The 17,954-nt window shown below is 47.5% G+C and overlaps 1 long non-coding RNA gene across 1 annotated transcript; it reads left to right on the plus strand.

Moving 5' to 3' along the window:
* Positions 1-13,388: 13,388 nt before the first annotated feature.
* On the plus strand, positions 13,389-17,361 carry LOC103788476 (uncharacterized). The gene is made up of 3 exons (XR_001907501.4): positions 13,389-13,576; positions 16,047-16,247; positions 16,893-17,361. It is a non-coding gene; the product is annotated as an uncharacterized LOC103788476 (long non-coding RNA).
* Positions 17,362-17,954: the final 593 nt, after the last annotated feature.

Consider the following 17,954-nt stretch of genomic DNA (forward strand, 5'->3'; position numbering starts at 1 on the left):
TCTTCCCTGATTTCCTCTGGACCAGGGTGTATTCATGGGCACTGGGAGAATTTACATCTGGTGGTGAGAAGCTATAATTAACCTAACCAGCAAGTGTCATAGAAAAAGGAAAGGCTTGGAGGACAGCTTTAAGCATTTGCATGGGAGAGATGTCTGAGCCGAGATGATTGGCTGGATTGTGCTGAAAAAAGGCATGGAATATGTTTTTCTGAAGGGATTCCTGGAAAGTGAAGGATAATTTCAATGAGAAAAGGTAAGTATTTTTTAGGCATAACAGGCTTCCTTTAAAAAGGTTAAATTCTTTCCAACTCAGCTCAGTTGGGTTGTTTCCTGCTTCCAGCCTGAGCTCCTTCCCCAGGGTATCCCAAGAGTTCCCAGTATATAAAGTGGGCCAGAGAGCTACCAGCCCAAGTTCAGGGCCATGCTCAGATTACACTTCGCATTTTCATCATACTCAGCCCAAGGAAACTCAGCTGTACATTGGCTGCCACCTCTTAGCAATATTAAGATAAGTACAGAAAAGAGAAAAAAGAGTTCTTAGGGGAAGGATCTAAAGTCCTATTAAGTTACATTCTTAATTACTCACCAAACGCCAGTGGAAAAGCAGTAAGTGCTAAAATTGCTGAGGTAATGTCCATGCATTTACATGATGGAGGGATTGGTCTTCACAAAGAATTTTTTGCGGTAGAGGGATTTAAGCCAATTATTTCTCTTTCCTCAAGCACTCACATCAAGTGACTGCAGGTAGCAGCTAGTGATTTTTTTTTTAACTTTTAATTTTTATGGATACATAGTATATGGGGTACATGAAATGTTTTGATACAGGTGTGCAATGTGTAATAATCACTGTAAAATGCAGTATTCATTTCCTCCAGCATTTATTCTTTGTGTTACAATTAAATTACACGTTTATTTAAAAATATACAATTAAGTTATTGGCTACAGTCACCCTGCTGTGCTATCACGTACTAGGTCTTATGCCTTCTATTTTTTCTTTTTTTTGGTAGTTTCAAATTACCAAAAAAGAACCAGAATAGTTGGTATCCTTAAATCTTCTCATTTTAAAGTACAGGGATGTGGGCCCTGGTGGCAAAATTAGAAATAGAGTTTTGGGGGGCCATTAAAGACCATTATAGTTTTGTTTTGTTTTTTGTTTTTGTTTTTTTTTTGAGACGGAGTTTCGCTCTTGTTACCCAGGCTGGAGTGCGATGGCACAATCTTGGCTCACTGCAACCTCCGCCTCCTGGGTTCAGGCAATTCTCCTGCCTCAGCCTTCTGAGTAGCTGGGATTACAGGCACGTGCCACCATGCCCAGCTAATTTTTTGTATTTTTTTAGTAGAGACGGGGTTTCACCATATTGACCAGGATGGTCTCAATCTCTTGACCTCATGATCCATCCACCTCGGCCTCCCAAAGTGCTGGGATTACAGGCTTGAACCACCGCGCCGGGCCCAAAGACCATTATAGTTTTAAAGTGAACGACAGAATGTAAAACTGCTGCCAGCAGTTGGACGGCTCTGTGTCATCACCAAGTGCACAGACCCCCCTCTATGACATTACCAAATGCATAAATATCCTCTGTGACATCACCAAGTGCTAGATACCCCCATGACATCACCAACTATGTAGAACCCTGTTTCCTCAATTAGATTCAGATGAAGTAACCATAGGTACCAGCTAGTGATTTTTGGAGACAAAACATTAAATCTATCTCAGGTTTTTACTGTTTTATTTTGGAGACAAACATGTAAAGGATACATTGCTTTTTTCCCAATGTCTACTTTTGGTGATTTAGAATTATATTAGGAGGTAAGAACCCAGCTCTTTTATGAGCTAAGATAGCCAGACTTGATGCCAGTATAGAATGTGCATCCGGAGCCTTTAGGAAGAGAGTATTTTTCCCCTATGAGAACACCAACTGCATCTCTGTAAAAGCTACTGGGTGGGTCTGATAAGTTACAGAAAAACTTGTAAATTACTTATACAAACTGCTAAGAGATAATATTACAATGAAACAATTTACTTATTGTTCTTATCAGTAGATGATTGTACCTTTAGTTTGAATCACGCTGTATAAGATATCAGCTTGAATTTGTACTGATATTAGGAAAAGCACATACAAGCCAAAGGAATTCAGATAAAATTAAAGGGGTGCAATGAACCAAAAGACATCATCTCAGCCTAACATTTTTTAATGTCCCATTTCATTTTGTTTTTAGTACTATGGCTGTCACATAATTGACGTTCAACATTCCCTTCCTCCCCCTGTTCCTCTTAAATTTGTTTTGACAATAGTGGACAGGGAGAAGTATTTTACATCCATTATTTCAGCACAAATTTATTTTTCCTGCTTACAAGGTGCTTCCTTCTGGGTCCACAGTATTCATCTGAAGAAAAATGGCATTGATCTTCGTACCCAGTCCCCATCTGGAGTAGGATTAAGTTCCTCCATAGGGTAGGCTCCTAATGGACAGAGTATTTCTTTAGGTCCTCTGGCCTGGGATCCAGTATCATCTCAGTTTTTCACTATAATACTTTTATCCCTACCCTCCTAATGAGAAGGTGGCTGTGAGCTTTCTTCAGAATTATCAAGCAGCTTTATGGGGATAATTCAGTTAGCACAATCCTCCATATACAAAGACTGGACCCTCACCACTGCTATTTCTCCCAGCTTGGTTCAAAGTACTGGAAGCTAAAATGTCTTAGTGCAGCACCTAGTACACAGCAAGTGCTAAATAAGTTGTGGTAATAGTGATGTTCTTTAATGAAAATTTTTCTCTGTAGCTCAGATCCAATAAAATACTTTAAAAATCTCTTGTTGTTGAAGAAATTTCGGCTTTGACCATCTTATTTCCACTTGAATCAAAGTCTTAAACATTTTGCCAAAGTTGGCCTAGCAAGTATTCACCAAATTGATGTTGAAAAAGATGATCTTGTGAGGACACTCTTTGTGTGGAGGCTCAGATATGAAAAAAATTTAAACATCAGTAGCCGTGCTGTGGATCCTACTTCTTGAGTAAGTGCCAGCCCATAAGCCTGATAAATGTTAAGCAAGAAAAAGAGCTGTGGTGCCTGTGTAGTTAAGCCCAGCGGTTTTCTGCTCTCAGGTGGGGACTGTCTCATTTTCACTGTTACCTGACTTGACACAGGTAAGTGCTCAGAAAACTGAGTAACTTCCTTGGTAGGTGGTACCTCAGTTTTCTCTTGGGAAGCCCCAAGAGAACTCAAGAGTTCCTGCTTTGCCTGTCTTTTCTCTTTGAGACGGTCACCTGGTAGCTATTATTCCTTTCTCTTAAATAATGTATCTGGACATGAAAATTTAAGCCCAGACTGTAAACTACTGGAGCAAGGACTAGAGAATAGCTCTGTGAATAAAGCCAGCAGTGTCTGTCCTCTGGAGGAAGTCTCTGTAGTCTGGCTCAGAAACTTAGCTTTGTGAGTTTGGAGACATCACCGACCATTTCTGCACTCCATCTGGCTCATCTGTAAAAAGCAGGGGTGACTGTAAAACATTTTGCCAAAGTTGACTCTGGATAATGACTGAAAGCTTCACTGAATTGTCGGGATTAGATGAGATTACGCTGAAGGAAGTGCTTTGGTGCCACAGAAAGTGGTCCCTCTCCTTCTCTCCCACCTCCCTATCTTTTGATTTTATGTATATCTCAGCTGACTTGGGGTATTTAATTTCATTCTTCCATTGGGAAAGAAAAGACAACAGTAACTTACATGCTTTCCTTAAGTGGAATGTGAATTTTACAGCCTTGTAAGATTGTTTTTGCTGGAGACACGGCATCTGTGTTTTACTTTGTGCTTTGGACAGCTCAGTCTCTTTGATTATAAAGTGAGAAAAAAATAATTGTCAGTTGGAAGACGTTGTATATAATGTCTTAATCCATAGGAACTCCCATTTTGCATGAAAATCTTAAGATCTTTATAAAAGGGAGAGTTAATTGGGACATAATGAATGACATAGCAAGTTTGCCAAGATTTATCTTTCTGTTAGTCCCTCCTCCCACAGTATGGTTTCTTAAGCCCCGAGTCATATTTCCATGCCATTTACTTTTTGAGAACTGAACAGAATCTGAATTCTTGAGGATAAATAAGCAGAGTGTAATGGAGAAAACAACAAATTAAGAAAAGATTCTGGCTTCCAGTAGTTCCAGGTAATACTGAAACATGATCTACAGGCTTTTAAATTCCTCATCCACAGAAGTTATTTCTGTGAACTGATGGATGTGGATGGACCAACAGGAAGATAATTAGTAGGCACCAGCAAAATGGAAGGAGCAATTTTATCGCTGCCCCCTATATAGTGGATTCTTCTGCTTTTTAAAATAAATATTTGTTTGGATGTTTGAATACAATAGCAAGGATCAGAGGTGCACACACGTACACCAAGAATATCGACCTGAAAAAGCTTACTGAGATTACAGGAAGGAGAAATAGAAAATAAAAATTTAGGTTTGTCGTTTCAATAAACAGACTGTGGGTATAGAAAACTTAGTTTTATTCATTTAAAAATATTTTTTTAATGTAAATGATTCACATGCTTACAAAAACTCAAACATGGCAGATAGGCTTGTAATATGCACAGAGTTGTCAGAAGTTTCCATCTCTTCCCTAGTCCCCGTTGCACAGGTCAGAATCAATCCTTTTTTCGCCACACCGGGCATTGCCTACATTGATAATTCTGGTTGTCTAGTGGTTAATTAATTAACATGCCTGCATGGCTAATTTCAGACTTAGGAGTTTTAGACATTTACTTTCTGCTATGACAGCTAAGAATTTCCTGCCCCTGTCTTCCTTGGAATGTGGTTACATCTTTATTTCCACTTCTGTTACTGCCTTTTAAAGTCCAGGACTACATACCGTTTTCTCGTTCCGTCGCGAAGGCGGGAAGTCTTGATTCCTAACTGGGAAAGGTGAAGCCATCCGTGCCCCCACCCTTCCCTGAAGCACTGCTCCCCTCTTCGGCGGAGATGGATTTTAAAAAACAGATGAGGGTGGGGGGCAGCACACGGAACACTGATGCACGCGTCATATGAAAAGGTACACACACACACACACACACACACACACACACACACTACAGCGTGATCAATCCCAGACAATTGGGGCCGCTTACGGCCATGGTTGTGACTTTAAATTCACTCACTTCTTACATCCACTAGGAAAGATAATTCGTTTCCCTAAATCTTATAAAAGGGGCTAGCCTTAGGCGCAGTGGCAGCCCGGTTCCCCCCACCCTCCTGCCCTCGGGTTCCAGGCGGGCTGCGGGAGCATCTCCCGCGCCGGCCTACGAAGCGCTAGACTTTGTTCCCGCTGCTAATTAGAGCGCATTAACAAGGCTCTGGATTCACTTTAACTTAAAAAGTAAAAGATCTTAGGTCTGATGGTGCTGGAGGAAAGGCGGGGAGTGGGGCGAGGAGAGCTCGGCCAGCGCGGGCCCCACCCGCTGGGCCACCGCTGTCCCCCAAGACGAGACTGCGACGTCGCGCGCCCGCTTCGAGGAGTTTTGAGCTCTTAGTTTAGTGCCGCGGTCCGCCCAGCGCTAGAAGAGAGTGCTCGTGAACTCGGCCTAAGCCGCGGTAACTCGAAGGTGAGAACGCGGCTTCGCGGTGCACCGGCTCAGGAGCCCGCCGGCCGCGCCGAGGCTTCGGAAGGTCCCAGCGCGACCTTTCCTCCGAGGAGGGAAGGGGAAGGGGTTTGGGCCTCGGCACGTTCTTTCCTGTGAAGGGGAAAATCCAACCCTGTAGCCGCCCGCTGCCAGGTGGGGATCTGGGGATGGTCTGCGCCTGAGTTCTCCGCGGTACAGGTGGAGCCCGGCGGCGGGAGCCCAGGTTCTCCACGGTCGGGATGGTCTCAGAAGAGGCCCCGCGCCCCGGTACGCCCGCGGTGTCGCCGGGCGGGTGGTGGTGCTGGCTACGCCGTGGGCTGGGACTGGACCCGACGCAGATGGCGGGTTCGGCCTGGGAGACCCGCGCAGCCCTCAGGTCATCTCAGTGCCCATATCCCTATCCCCTCCGCCGGGTCGGGGGAGGCTGCGGGTCCGGCGGAGAGTTGCGGGGCCCGGGACAGGCCTGGAGCGCCAAGAGCAGCCTGGATGCGGGATACGCCAGTGGCAACCAGAGTCAGACCCCGAGCGCTCTGCCCGCGGTGACTGCCGGGCTGGGCCCAGTCCTCGGGCCGAGTCGCTGAACTCCCTCCGGGACTTGAAGGTGAAGGGCGAGGCGCTGGCAAGCAGCTGAGCGCCGGCGGAGGCGGCGGGCCGAGCCAAGGGCGAGTCTCGCGTCCGGCGCCTTCCAGGTGGGGCGAAGGTCGAGCGCCAGAAGCTGGCAAGGGACCCCCGCCCAGCTTGACGCCCAGCTGCGCCCGACGCCGGGGGAGGCGGAGCGCGGGGAACCGAGGCGTCGGGAGCCCCGGACGTGGGAGGGCTGGGCTTCTGCGTGGGGAGACGCCGGGCTCGGCGAACATCCGCACCAGCCGGTGGGTGGCTCTACCTCCGAGAGCTCTCTCATATCATCTAGTGATTCTCATATTTACTGTTTCCCTTTAGGGGAACTTGATCGGCAAGTGCAGAATAGTCTTAGGGGCTGGAGTTGACATTAAATAAGAAGGTCTAAAACCAAGTTGTTAGTTATCTCCAGATATAAATGATACACACAATTTTGCAGTCTTGGGAGAAAAATTTTAATCTGCCTCCTAATCAGGCCAGGTTCTGCAAAAACAAAACAAAACAACCCTATTTCAAGTTAAAAAGAATGCCCCTATTCCAGGTTAAAAAAAAAAGTTGTATTCCTTTTTTATTTATCGAGTAAGGAATTGAGAGATTCCTTACTGTAATAAATTGACATTACAGATTCAAACTTCTCGCCACAAATGGAGCTGGAAATGCATTTAACAGCCTTTCAGGAAAAGCCTATAGCTTTAGAATTTCAAGCTAGCCAGGTTGCAATCTTTTTTTAAGGAGCTTCGCTTGCCTCTTGTTGCCCAGGCTGGAGTGCAATGGCGTGATCTTGGGTCTCCGCAACCTCCGCCTCCCGGGTTGAAGAGATTCTCCTGCCTCAGCCTCCTGAGTATCTGAAATTAGACATGCACCACAATGCCCGGCTAATTTTGTGTTTTAAGTAGAGACGGGGTTTCTCCATGTTGGTCAGGCTGGTCTCGAAATCCAGACCTCAGGTAATCCGCCCGCCTCGGCCTCCCAAAGAACTTGGATTACAGGCGTGAGCCGCTGCGCCTGGCCCCAGGTTGCAATCTTGATCTCTTTTTGTTGCTGAAGTTTTGGAGAGTGTGGTCTCCACCTGTAGGTCTTTTGAAGTTAATAGGAAGAGGCTTTCGGTTTGCTGTTTTTTTTTGTTTGTTTTTTTGCGGGGGGATAGGGTCTCCTTCTGTTGCCCAAGTTGGAGTGCAGTGGTGCATCCCAGCTTACTACAACCTCGACCTCCTGGGTTCAAGCTATCCTCCTGCCTCTGCCTCCCAAAGTACTGGGATTACAGGCGTCTGCCACAGCGCCCAGCCTGTTTTGCTTTGAAGAGAAAGAATAACGTGGCCAGAGTTCGTTTGTTTATTGTTCGAGACGGAGTTTAGCTCTGTCGCCCAGGCTAGAGTATGGAGCCTATGACGGCTCATTGCAACCTCTGCCTCCGGAGTTCAAATGATTCTCCTGCCCCAGCCTCCCCAGTAGGTGGGATTACAGGCGCGCGCCACCCCCTCCCAATTGTTTTATTGAGAGAGATTTATTTATTTAGTAGAGACGGAGTTTGGCTATATTGGTCAGTCTGGTGTCGAACTCCTGACCTCAAGCGATCCATCCACCTTGGCCTCCCAAAGTGTTCGGATTACAGGTGTTAGCCACCGCGCCCGGGCTGTTTTTTGCTTTTAAGAGAAGAAATAAAATGGCCAGAGTTTATTTTAATCAAACCAGTGTAAAACCCTTCATCTTCCGCATCATAGCTTTATTTAAAAATTTACTTATTTCATAAAAATGTAAACAGTATTTGAATAGAAAAGTTTCCCTGCCCCAGTCCCAACTTTAGACATCATAATTGCTTACTATGTCCTGTGTTCCCTTGCTCACATTTTCTGTCTACAGTCATACAAAGGAATTTCTTCCCCAACCCCCATGGGATCGCATTTTCCTATTATTCTGAAACTTGCTTTTTTCAGTTAACAGTATACATCTGGTGGTCTTGTAGTCCTAGAAGATGGACTTCAGTTTACCGGTTGATGGCCTTCTCCACTCTTCCGTGGGGTCAGCCCCACTTGTCCCGTCTCCAGTCCATTGTCAGTTTGTGACTTAATGCTTGACATCATGTACAATCTGAGTCCTGAGCCCCCTCACACATGCACAAACTGAGTTTATGCACAGAACAGATAGTACCCGTACTTAATCGTAGAGGACTCACTGGGAGCACGTTTCACTCCATAAGGGGCAAAAATTGTGCACATCATAAGTGCAATATTTTTACAAGATGGGTGATTTCTGTGCCTCAGGGGTGCTGGCAGAGAGAGGTGCATAGAAAACTCTGTTCGGGTTACTTCCTCCTGGAGAACTGTCCCTCCGTTGCCTGCTTACCGGGGCAGGTGCTGGCCTGCGTGGATGGCTTGCTGGCACTTCCAAGACCCTCCTGTCATAAGGCTGAGACCTGAGAAGCCGATTCTGTCCCGGAGGTGAGATCTGCCCCATGATCGTAGGCTGACGGGCTCCCTGCTCTGGTACGATGGTTACTGTGTACCTCCCCTCTCACACTGTGTTCGTCTGGGTGATAAAATGTGTGGGGCGCCTCTCTGCCAACTTCCTGTCCTCTTGGGAGATGTCTGCTCTTTGTGAGTTTGGGAAACGACTGGGTCCCCAGCGAGGTGGGCACGGGCGGAGGAGCTGCCTTCCTCGGGGAGGCGGCGCAGCGCGGGGTTCTTGGGGGACCAGGCCAGCGACCAGAACCGGCTCCCAACCCCTGAGGCTGGGGCTTGCCTTTCCCCGCTTGCCGGTCGCTGTGCCGCACGTGGCTTTGGGCGCGCTCCCGCTCCACCGCCACTGCCGCCCACGCCCTACGTCCCCGCTGGACCGCGTGGAGCCGGACCCCGCCTCCCTCGCCCCGAGATACCCGGGGCCTGCCGGGCACCTGCAGCTAAGCGCGGGTCTCCCCTGCAAGTCCTTGGTCCCCTCATTCCCGGGCCTACTGGCGCCCCCCGGCGCAGTGCGCGTGAACTGTGGGCGATGGTCTCGCCCGAGGCGGGCGGCGAGCGCGGCCTCCAGATGCAGCCACCTCGACAGCACCCGGCGCGCCGGGGCAGCTGTCGCCCCGCCGGATACTCGACCTGCAGGACTGCGCGGACCCCAGGCAGCCCGCCGAGTCTCCTGGAAACAGCCCAGGCGCGCGTGCCGACTTTAACGCCGGTTCCTCTGAGTGGCGTTACCAGTTTACCACGTATTACTAAGCCTGTCTTTCTCAGAGGGAACTTTCCGGTAAGGACAGTGTTTAATATTGTTAACGTATCGAAGGAGGCAATGAAAATGAGCTCTGCTTAAGCAAACGCAAAATCAATCTATTTCCGTTTTCTACTTATGCACATTTTTTTGCATTAAAGTTTGATTATTTTAAAAGTGGAAAATTAATGGGCAGTGGCAGAAACCGCTTTTGTTCCTCCAAAAGTTACCTTCTGCCAACTAGTTTTAAACATTTTACTAACAATTATTGAGGATCTTCTGCATTTTAAGTCATTATTTCTAAAGTTCTTGGTTGACATCTCGTAAATTTGAAAAATAAAGTTTTTCTTAAATTACGTGTGTATGTAGATTTTGTATTCTGCAAAATTAAATGAAGTGTGTGTGCGTGCGTGCGTGTGTGCGTAGCGTGCGTGTGTGTGTGCGTGCGTGTGTGTGTGTGTGTGTGTCAAGGCCCCGCAGGAAGCAGCTAAGGTACTTAAAGGTCTATTCATGTCAATCCATCTCGGGACTGGAAGCATCCTGGGCTCCAGGCGCTCAAAGCTCCACTTATCAGGCCTGACTGGGATGATGGCAAAGCAGTCCCTGGAGCCCACAGTGATCTTGGCTTTAGGAGTCCTGCCAGCCAGGAGCTCTGACCTTGGGAAGTCGAGCAAAACTACTGCTGACTGTGGCCTCGAAGGATGGGACCAGGAACTAAATCCTGGAGAAAATCCTGTTGCCCACCTGATTTCCTGGCCAAACCCCCAAACCAGAGGACCTGAGGCCTGTGGACTCAGGCACGGGGAGAGGGCCGGGAGAGGGCGTGTTCCAGGGGAGACCCAGGTGGAAAGGGCCAGGCTTTCCTATAAGCTGCTTCATGGGAGGGTGTTTAGCAGAGCATCTGAGAATGCAGTGAGTAAAATGGACTGCCATACTATGGGTGTGGAGTGTCAGGGATGGGAGGACGGAATCTTAGCTGCTGCTTTTCTTATTCTCAAGAACTTTATGGCCCAGGTGGGGACCCAAGTAAAAATGGATAACAATACAACATTCTCGGGTGGAGGGTTCCTTCCCTACTTTCCCTGGCTGACATCACTTCCTAGAAAGGTCGTGTGACACCCTCTTAGGAGCTTGTGTTTTGCCCCTTAAATGTGAGAAGTTTGAAATACTAGTTTCTGAGGAGGCTTTTTCAAAGGTTGGGGTAGATTAGTACCTGTGGGATGAGCTAGTAAAATGGATTAATAAATGTCATTCTCCATGATAAACGTAGAGTTAGGGTTAGGGTTTTTCATACTACTTACTTAGGACTTTGAATGAGCTTGACTAGGTTCAGACCGAAACTTAGCTATGGTTTTCAAAAGAGCTTTGTAATATTTGAGTGCTTTTCCCTGGAATCAGGGATGTGGATGTAGGGTGAATGATTTTTGTAGAGGATTTCTAAAATTGGTTTTTCAGGAAGCTTGTTTGTGATCAAAGGTGTAGCTCTATTCCCTGGATTCTTGTTAAATAAATTTTGAAATGAAATGCTGTAATACCCACAAGACCAGCACTGTATTGCACTTTAAGAACTGGGGACAGAGCTCCCTTTTTGTGCTCTCAGATGGGATGTGATGGTGGCAATTGTTGCTGTCTCCCCAGCAGAGCTTTGGTTTTCCTTTGGGGAACTTGCCCTTCCAGCATTGTCAGCCAGGAGGTCTGGATCGAGGTCACTGGGGTGAGCCTTGCAGGTCTCAAGTTTGTCAGCATTGCCTATTCCCCCCCCCACACACACCCTACCCCTGTTATAGAGTTAAAGGAGAGATGTGACTCAGAGGTGGATGGATCAATCTGAGGTCAGGAGTTTGAGACCAGCCTAACCAACATGGAGAAATACATGAAATTTCAAAAATACAAAAATTAGCAGAGCGTGTCGGCACATGCCTGTAATCCCAGCTACTCAGGAGACTGAGGCAGGAGAATCACTTGAACCCAGGAGGCAGAGGTTGCAGTGAGCTGAGATTGCACCATTGTACTCCAGCCTGGGTGACAGAGTGAGACTCTATCTAAAAAAAAAAAAAAAAGGTGGGGGTAGTGACCGGAGGCAGCCCTCCTTGGACACAGTGGGGCTGACAGTCTATAACCAACACAGCCATTTTCATGAGCATTGGGCCAGGAGACTACCAGTGGAGAACGGACACAAAGCCATTGTGGTGGGAGGGAAAGCAAGGACACGAGAACCTGGATCCCAGGTGACAGTACTGAACCTCAGACTACTTCAGTTATGTGAGCAAATGCAGTTCATTTAATATGAGCTTGTTTTCCTTTCACTGGAAAAAAAGGGGGATTCATAACAGATAACCAGGGAAGAGGGCAGGCTAGAGCAGTGATGCTAATTCTACTGGCTGGCACAAGGAAATACCAAAGATGGAATCTCCTTGGACCAATGGCATTTGCATGGCGGGAGATCATCCATCCAGAAATGCCAACCACCTCGCACTTCCACTTCAGATTGTGCCATAGCAATACCTCTCAAATGAATATGCATGCAGACCTCCTGGGGATCCTGCTAAAATGAAATTCCAAGATTCTGCACTTCTAGCGAGTTCCAGGGCTAGGCTGATGGATCACACTCAGAGGTAATAGAGAACACAAGGGATAAGGCACTGAAATGCAAAACAGAGCCCAGGAGAAACAGAAAAATACTGAAGAAAAAGGGCAGAGATTCCCAGTGATAAAAGGAAGACTTACACATGCTTCTGGAAGCCGGATTTTTGTTTTGTTTTGTTTTGTTTGTTTGGGGTAAAAGACCTAGAGTTCAGAAACTTTGCTAGAGGCAACAGTGGAACTGTGGCTATCAGCTCACGGCCAATCTAGAAAGCATCTTTTATCAACTCTGTAATTGATAGCAGGCTTTACAGATAAGCGATTTCAACAATGCACCGCTCTTGAGAACTTCCGGTTAGAATTAATTGATCTTGATTACGGAGGGCTAAACTTTAAAAATGATTATTAAAAAATATTCTGCCCAACAGCTCCATATTGATACCTTGAGGCAAAGCCCCATTCATCTGGCGTCAATTACAGTTCTACTCAGCCTGGAGGGGACGCCTGACTTCCCACACCTGACTTTCCTCTCCGCTCCCCAAGACCCTAGAACCTTCCGTTATCCTGTTACTGAGCATTACGGCCAGGCTCTCTATCTGACAGCACAAAGACAACACCCAATGTCAAGAGGAGCACGGTGTGACCCAAGGTATAATGGGACTCCAGAAAGTGGCTGGCTTTCCCTGAATTTCCCACTAGAGGAGGCGGGATGCGCCCGCGGTGCTGGAAGCATGCATGCTGGGGTCCTCCTGGAGCCCTCCTCCTCCAGAGAAGTCCAATACTCTCCAAAAACAGGGCACACAGACCCTGCAAGATGAGCCCCCTACTTGGAGAGAGACTGAGCCACCCAAAGACCTTCAAGGACAGAACACGAGTTCACCAATCAATGAATGCCGGGAGCATCCTCAGACCCTCTGCAGCCCATGCTGGTGTGAATATGGAGTCAGTTCTCTCTTGAAAATGCATTACTAGCGGCGGCGACATCCATGTTTGCAGAGGAAGAGAGGCCTTCCTTTTCCCAAGTGGACCCTACACTCCACTCAGGGGAATCAAAACAGAGGAGGATAGGGCTTTCTGCCTTCCTTCCCCAAGCTTTTCTTTCTGGGCGGTCGCAGGCTTTTGCCGAACCGTAGACGCCAGGACCATCCAAGGGCACAAGGGCTTGGTCTGTGGGGGAGTCTCCAGGTGCGGTTACACAGAGCGGGGGCCAGCACACCCACTCCCGTTACTCATGCAGCTTGGCCCTGGCTGAATGCATGAACAATGTCTTCCAGGCACTCCCTGTTTTCACTTCCCGCTGCCCACAATGCCCCTCCTCTGTCTGACCCTTGGGGTCAACATGCTTTCTAGCTGATCCACCCGGCTTCCTCCCTCAGACCGGGCGGGAGGCTGTTTTTTAACTTCAGGGGTTCTTGGAGAAGAGCTTCCTCTGGCCCTCCACAATCACATCAAATGCACTGGATTCAGGGTCTTGAGATTTGAAGATTTGAAAGCAGAAGAATCAGTGAGTCCGAACAGCGGGAAGGAGCATGAAGCAGGACTTGAAAACTCCATGAGCTAAGGTGGGCAAAGGGCCGCCTCAGACAAGGAGAGATGGGAGCACCTCGAATTCTGGGTGCCTTGGTCAGTAACCTGAGAGGCCGGGGCAGGGGCACAGGGGTGTCTGAGGGGCTCTGGTGAGAGTTCCTGCAAGTGGCATACTGGGGCAGAGTGGGCACTGCACAGGTGACCTGGGCTCGTGTTCTTGGAGCCCCCAGGTAGCTCTGTGACTTGGGGCCCGGGCTCCAACGCCCAGAAGGTCTGTTTCCACCCTGTAAAATGCTGGTGATTATACTAAATAACTACCTGCAGAGTCACTGTACGGATTGGAAATATTTACACAGGGCCTGTGTGTACTGGAGTTCCTCTCACCTGATATTTCCACGGGAGCTGGGGGTGCAGCTGTTGGGAAAGAGCTTGTGCCCCACTAGCTCAGTTCTGTACCCACCAGTGCAGCCTGAACCTCCGAGTGGCCACCCTCCTGAGCAATCGTAATTCACTAGGACAGAAACATGAAACAGTTTTGTCTCCTCCTACGGCTTTCACTGTGTTCTCTTAAAACTCCCTGCCTTGCTCTTTAATGATCCCTTGGGAAGGTTTTGTTACTTTTTAGTTACTTTTGTTAAAATCAAACTATTTATTTGAAAACTAGGAATGCAAAAAGTCAATTTGCTGTAAAGCCTCAATCATAGTTTAAATCTTAACTTTTCTGTTCCCTCCCTAAAGGATTAAACTGGGACACTATCTACCAGCCTGCAGGAGGAGGGACAGCCCGCTTTACAGATATCCCTTCTCCCCACCTCTCTCTAAGGCAGGCTCCTGCTGCGTGCACTTTAGGCTGGGGTGTGGAGGAAGCAGAGAGAGAGGGATAAAGGTCATTTTACCTACCTGGTGGCCACTGCTGTACCTATCTCTGGTGCTTCTCTGCAGGTCATTTACTGGATTAAGATCCCCTATGTGGCAGGGTCCAACTCTCTCACGGGCCACGTGGGATGCTTTAGAAGGTGCTGGAGGTCACCATACTGCCTCCTTTCTGGGAGACAGGCTGCAGCTGGCCACTTCCACATCCACCTCCCTCTCAACTCCCATCCTGGGCGGCAAGCCCACAGCTCTGTGCTCAGGCGCCCTCACCTGGAAGGCAGTTTTCCCTGTGGTGCACTGGCAAGATGACCAGGGCCTGGCCACTTTGCAAGGTGCCCACTCTCCACGGGGGAAGTCTATGCACTCCGAAGTTAGTGAGATGGCCCCTACTGCCCCTCTCTCCCAGCCCTGCCACTTCTCAAATTCTCTTTTTTCTTTGTTTAGGTAAGATCATCAAATTCGATTCTTAGACATCAAATCAGGAATCAGAGTTCAGCTCTCCTTTATTGCATTCCCTGAAACATCTGTCTTCCTTTTTTTTTTGAGAAAGAGTCTCGCTCTGTCACCCAGGCTGTAGCACAGGGGGATGATCTCAGCTCATTGCAACTTCTGCCTCCCAGGTTCAAGCAATTCTCCTGCCTCAGCCTCCTGAGTAGCTGGGACTACAGGCATGCACTACCACACCTCGTTAATTTTTGTATTTGTAGTAGACACAGCTTCATCGTGTTGGCAAGCCTGGTCTGGAACTTTTGGGCTCAAGTTATCTGACAGCCTTGGCCTCCCAAAGTGCTGGGATTACAGGCATGATCCACCATGCCAAGCCTGTCTTCCTCTTCAGGAATTATTTAACTTATAATTATTTATTATGTAATCCATAAGACATTCAAGGTGGGTTACAGTGGCTCATGCCTGTAATGTCAGCACTTTGGGAGGTCGAGGTGGGTGGATCACCTGAGGTCAGGAGTTCAAGACCAGCCTGGCCAACATGGTGAAACCCCGTCTCCACCAAAAATTCAGAAATTAGCCTGTAATCTCAGCTACTCAAAAAGCCGAGGCTGGAGAATTGCTTGAACCTGGGAACCAGAAGTTGCGGTGAGTGAAGATCATGTCACTGCACTCCAGCCTGGGCGACAGAGCAAGACTTGGTCTCAAAAAAAAAAAAAAAAAAAGACATTCAAAATCACACAGGGTAAGAGCATACCACCATTGTAAGAAACAAACATTGCCAGATTTCTTTCACGTTGCCAGATTACTTTCAGTAGCACTTTACCAGTTCACAACAGCGTTGACTTTTCCATACTCCCACCAACACCAATGTATGGGTTAACCTGTGCTGTGTAACAAACTATTACCAACAATCACTTATTTCCACATTTAATACTTTGAATTCCTTTATATAATATTACATCTGGACCATGTTTGTCGTGATTCTGTATTTGCATGTGAAAGAAACCCAACTCTGACTGGACTATTAAGAAGAAAGGACGTATCGGCTGTGTAACTAAGCCACAGAAAGGACAGGCGGACTTTTTCTTCTTTTCGCTTTTGTTGTTGTTGTTCTGAACCTTTCATGATAATATATATGTATACTGCCGGGCTATAGAAGCGTGTTTGGTTTGTGTTTTGATCAAGGGTTGGGATGCGCATGGCAGCACTAGTGACACGGTCTACATCAACAACGATACACGGAGTCATAAAGCAGAAGACTGGTGCCCGGCACGCTCAACCTCGGTTTCCTCATCACTCAGCAGGATGTTGGGGTCCCCACAGCTAATGTGGGGCAGACGTCCAAGCTCTGCACATTGCAGGGAGCCCTCCACACCAGCTCCAGTGGTGCGTCTCCCTTGTGAATTCTTGTAATGCTCGTATTCCTGAATCAGCCCTTTGAAAACCTCGACCAGATCCAAGGTCTTGGCTGCTTCCAGGAGAGCCGTGCACTCCACCATGGGTAGCATGCACACCGCCAAGTAGGGCTTGACCTTTGTAGGGTTGATGCGGTCCTTGGTGGAAGGGGAAGTTGGAGGGGGAAGCCACAGGGCCTCACCCCCTGCACATGTGAGCTCAGCCGATTGTGGGGTGAGCAGTTTCAAGTCACCCCATGAACTCTTGCCAGGCCAGAAGTGGCACAGTCCTCTTTTCTCTTCTGAGCTTCTCTTGGCCTGTTGGCTTCATTGTTTTGGGCTGTGGATCCCCAATAATACTGGATCCATTGGGCCCGCTCTTTTCAGCCTCATCGCTAGATAAGATGTGTGCCCTCCACCAGCACCAGCCAGAAAAATGCAGGGGACATCATATGTCTATCATTGAATCAATTATTGTGTGTAGGGGGACCGGGTATTGTGTTAGGCTGAGCCTGAGCTTTTAGGTTTAGCTGTTTTATTTTTAGAAAAATTTGAGAGAGGAGGCTTGCTATGACTTAATATCCACTCTATAGATGCACTCCATTCTTTAACCTGCTTCATTGTAATTCTATTTCAGGGCTGTGGTGTTGCTTATTTGGCCAATCTCTATTAATGGATATTAAAGGTGTCTTCACATGGAATCAATCTAGGTTCCCATCAGTGGGGGAATGAGTGAAGAAAATGTGGTACATACACACCATCGAATACTATGCAGCCATCCAAAAGAACGAAATCATGTCCTTACAGCAACATGGCTGCAGCTGGAGGCCGTTTTCCTGAGCAAATGAACGCAGGAGCAGAAAACCAAACATCACATGTCCTTACTTATAAGTGGAAGCTAAACCTTCCGGACACATGGACATAAAGATGGTAACATAAACCCCGGGGACTTGAAAATGGGGAAGGGTGGGGAGCAAGGGCTGAAACACTTCCTAATGGGTACTGTGTTCATTATTCAGGTGATGGGTTCAACAGAACCCTTGTAACAAACCTGCGTATGCACCCTCTCAATCTAAAATAAAAAATGTTTAAACTGAGAACTGAAATTGACTGTGGCTCACCCTGTCATCCCAGCACTTTGGGAGGCTGAGATAGGTGGATCACTTGAAGCCAAGAGTTTGAGACCAGACTGGTCAACATGGTGAAACCCCATCTCTATTAAAAACAGAAAAATTAACGATGGTGGTACACACCTGTCATTTCAGCTCCTCAGGAAGCTGAGGCAGGGACATCACTTGAACCCAGGAGGTGGAGGTTGCAGTGAGCAGAGATCACCCCACTGCAGCCTGGGTGACAGAGCAAGACTCTGTCTCCAAAAAAGGAAAAAAGAAAAGAAAAGAAATTGTCTTCGTTTTTTTTCCTGATGTGAACAATGCTTTCCATAACATTTTTTAATTTCTGTGAGCATGTGTCCAGATTTTTTATAAGACAAACTTCCAGAGGTGGGATTGCTGCCAAAAGGTATGCATGTTTAAAAATTTCACGTTGCCAGATTACTTTCAGTAGCACTTTACCAGTTCACAACAGCGTTGACTTTTCCATACTCCCACCAACACCAATGTATGGGTTAACCTGTGCTGTGTAACAAACTATTACCAACAATCACTTATTTGCTCACCACGCCATGGATCAGCAATTT

This window comes from Callithrix jacchus, chromosome 16 (genome assembly GCF_049354715.1).
Source record: "Callithrix jacchus isolate 240 chromosome 16, calJac240_pri, whole genome shotgun sequence".
Classification (NCBI taxonomy): Eukaryota; Metazoa; Chordata; class Mammalia; order Primates; family Cebidae; genus Callithrix; species Callithrix jacchus.